At 47.4% G+C, this 4,114-nt stretch overlaps 1 pseudogene; it reads right to left on the reverse strand.

Moving 5' to 3' along the window:
• Window positions 1-592: 592 nt before the first annotated feature.
• Window positions 593-1,153, reverse strand: LOC114894794 (annotated as a pseudogene).
• Between the last annotated feature and the right edge of the window lie 2,961 nt (window positions 1,154-4,114).

Below are 4,114 nucleotides of genomic sequence, written 5' to 3' on the forward strand. Positions count from 1 at the left end.
AAAGGAACTCTCTCCTGCTTCATCCCTAAAGGGGGTGGCTCCCCTGATGCCAGCAGAGTTCACAGAAAGTCCTCATAAAGTCCCACAATCCACAATTTGTAAGTCACTATTCATAAGAGATGACAAGAGGGGAAAAGGGTATATGTGTTCATTGAGCCCCTACAAGATGGTAAGTGCTTTACAGACATTATTGGATTGGAGGCCAATCCCATCCCTTACTCAGATATTACAGCCTCCTACTTATAAGATAAAGGAACTAAGACTCAGAGTGGTTGCAAATCTTGTCCAAGGTCACACAATGGAGGTTGTCATATTTAAATCCAGGACTGACTCCAAAGCCCAGTCTCTTCAGCCACTTTCTTTTTTTTTTCCCCCCTTTCAATTCATTTAATTTCAATAATCTGTCCAAAAAAAAAAAAGAGCCAATAAACAAATACTGAATTACATTTTGTTGGGTTTTTCAAACCCTCAAACTCCTGACTTATAAAAACAGCTTGTGTGTCTTCCACCCTGACCACCCTGCTACTTTTCCATATACCACAGGCCACCCATAGATACAAAGCCAGGGCAGCCGGGGGGAAGCTGACGTGGTCTACTTGGAGCCAGAAGACAGGAGGGTGATGAGGCCCGAGGAAGCACTTATGGACAAAATGTAGTTCACTGTGTTGTTGAAGCTCTTCAATATAAAGAAGGAAACAACGATGACCAAGACCAGAAATAGGGTGTTATTATTATAGAAGATGGAAAATGCTGTAGCTGCATAATCAGCAGCGTCATTCTTCCTCCACAAGATTCTTTCATCTTTTTCCTTCCGAGACACCTTTCTACTACCAGCTTCAGAAAGTTTTCGAGTCACTACTTCGGAAACAGCATCCTCCCTCTTCTGTGCTACTTTGTGCTTGAGAACAAATTTCACGTTTTTGTATACAAAGGCTACCAAATGAGTGCTTACTAGGGTCATCACGCTATACAGAACAGCAGACTGAGTAAGATCCATATGCCATATTCGCCAATATAGCCAGATGGGGATGGCAGACACGATGAAGGCGTTCCCGAAGAAGTGCACCAAGGACTTGGCCAAGAGGTTGTGGCTGAAATCCTGCAGGAGCAGGTCCTCCTCGGACTGCTGCTTGGAGCCGCCTTTGGGAGCCATGGTGGAACCGCAGCCACGAGACGAGAGGGCCGAGTCAGGCGTCGAGCCGGGCAGAGGCCTCTGGCACCACCCCTGTGGCCACCGTATCTGCTAACAACCCCTCTTTAGCCACTTTCTCCCAATTGTTCTTTTGTGATGCAACACACACACACACCCAAACACAGCCACAGACACAAACAGATTTTACCCCAACTCTGAATGCATCAAAATGTGTATAAATTCATAACGCTTTTAAAAATGCCCTACCTCTGAGACCAGAGGAGGAAGAATGAAGGAGATTTCTGCCTGCTTTCCTTCTGTGTTTAGGCTGCTACAGAGCTTTTAGATATTTCCAACCACTTGGCCACCTCTTCTGTGCTCCGGGAAGGATAACAGACCACCCAGCTGAGGTTTCATGGTTGAGGCTTTAGACGCTGGAAAACAGGTTTTCCGTGGCTATTTATTCACCTATAGTGTCCTCAGCTGCTCCAGGAACTGAAGTTACCACAGATGCCCAGGCAGGGACTGAGCGGAGAGGCTGGATACACATTTGGGTCCGTTCATTACAAATTCGTGTATGTGACTTTCCAGAGACAATGGTGAAAAGAGTTACAATTGCAGACTCTTCCTTTCTAGCTATGCCCTGAGCAGTTCATTTAATCTGTTTATGCTTTGTTTTACCATCTGGGAAAGGGAGTAACAGCGTTATCACCAATCTTATCTTAGTCAGCTATTACTGTGATGATCCGGGCTAACAAACAGCACCCAAATCTCAGCGGTTTACCTCGACAAGCATTTATTTCTCACTCACAGCGCCGTAGGTCATCTGGGGCAGCTCTGCTTCAGGCTGTAGATTGAGTTCAGGTCTTTTTCATTTTAGGATGAAAGGAAGCAGGTATCTGGGACGTGATCTTTCCGTGATTCATCACAGGAGTGGAAGAGGGCTGGCCAAATCACTTGAGCACATTTCAAACTTTTAGTTGGGATCCACTCACATCCCAATAGCCAAAATCAATCACATGGCCAGGTATAAAGTCAGTCTGGGGAACGGAAAGAGTGGGGAGGTGTTCCAGTTACCAGCAGTGTATAAAACTTTATTTCAAAACTTAGCAGCCCACACCAGCCATTTTATTTCACTTGTGACTTTACTGGTCAGGAGTTCGGGGAGGGCTTAGCTGGACTCTCTCCAGGGGTTGCAGTCAGGTGGCAGCTGAGGCTGCAGTCATCTGAAGGCCCAGCCGGGCTGGACATCCAGGACGGCTCCCTCACATGGCTGGCACACAATGCTGGCAGTCATCTGGGCTGTACCAAAGTGCCCACACGTGGCCTCCCCAGCATGGACGTCTCAGGGTAGCTGGATTCCTCATGTGATGCCTGGCTTCCCCCAGCTACATGTCCCAAGAGACCAGGTGGAAGCTGCATGGCTTTCTCTGACTTATCCTCCAAGGTTATGCGGCATCAATTCCACTGCATTGTACTGGTTACAAATAAGTTACTAAGAACAGCCCAGATTCAAGGGCAGGGGACATAGACCCCCACCTCTCAATGGGAAGAGTGTCAAAGAATTTGTAGGCACGGTTTTAAACCATCACAAGAGGCACAAGAAGAAGAAAAATGAATAAATAATATTATCCACATATTCCCCCCCCCATGAAAGTTGTGATAATACTTGTAAAGAGTTTAGCACAGTGTGTGGTACAGAGCAAGCACTAAATAAACAAATGGTAGTCACACAGGGGCTTCCCTGGTGGTGCAGTGGTTAAGATCTCACGCTCCCAATGCAGGGGGCCCAGGATCAATCCCTGGTCAGGGAAGTAGATCCCACTGCCGCAACTAAGAGTTCACATGCCACAACTAAGGAGCACATGTGCCACAGCTAAGACCCGATGCAACCAAATAAATAAATTAAATATTTTTAAAAATAAATAAAGGAGAATAAAAAAAGAATTCATTTAGAAAACAAATGGTAGCCACACAAATCACAGAGTCACTGGGCCGAGATTTCAGAGGCTCCCCTACCTTGCTGCTAACTTGGTTGAGCTGACCGGACCACCCTGAGGAGGCCGAAAGGTCAAAGATGGTGATGGGGCTACCGTTTGCAGTTCCCCTGCAACATGCCAAGTACCGTGCTAGGCAGTTTCCACGCAGGATCTTTTTTTTTTTTTTTTTTTAACCTCTTTATTGGGGTATAATTGCTTTACAATGGTGTGTTAGTTTCTGCTTTATATCCATGCAGGATCTTATTTAATCTCCACAAGAAGCTTGTGAGGCTGCGTTGTTGCTGTTATCCGTGTAGTCTGAAAACTCTCACATCCTCCCATCATCTTAAAAAATGTTGTAAACATGCCACTGTGGGTGTACTTGGGAGAGCAGTCAAGCATCCCTCCCTTTACCCCTCCCCTCTGCACCCCTCCCCAGTTTAATGGTCCACACAACCAGAAAGCCTGTGCAATTTGTTCATCCCTCTATCCCAGCACTAACCCTACTGGATGTCACTGTGGCCCCACTCTCATGTCACTGAGAGGTCCTTGGAGACAAGGACTGTGTCTGATCTATTTCTGGACCCTGCGCCCAGGGCAGGACTACCCCAGAGGAACATGGCCATCTCTCATTTTTCTTCCAGCTCCACTCACCATCCTTCCTCTACCTGTATGGACCACATCAACAGGCTCCCTTGTCCTCTGGTCAGGCTTGACCAGCATGGAGTCCTGGCAGGGGATCAGAGGAAGGAAGGAGAGTGCATTCAGGATACTGATTCTCCCCAGCTGCCTCTCTGCAAACTTGCCGAGGTCTGGCTGTGTCTCTCAGCCAAGGGACCCAGCTTCTGAGCCCCGGCTGTCTCTCCATGACTCCCTCCACCCACCTCCAGTATCTGATACTTCCTCCTACCCCTTCCCTTTGGACCTGGGGAAAGGAGCACTGTTACTAGCCCCAGGTAATGGTCTACCCCTTACGATTTCCCTACACCTTGTCCACACAGCT

The sequence above is a fragment of the Monodon monoceros genome, unplaced genomic scaffold (assembly GCF_005190385.1).
Source record: "Monodon monoceros isolate NGI ecotype Baffin Bay Population unplaced genomic scaffold, NGI_Narwhal_1 Super_Scaffold_13, whole genome shotgun sequence".
Lineage (NCBI taxonomy): Eukaryota > Metazoa > Chordata > Mammalia > Artiodactyla > Monodontidae > Monodon > Monodon monoceros.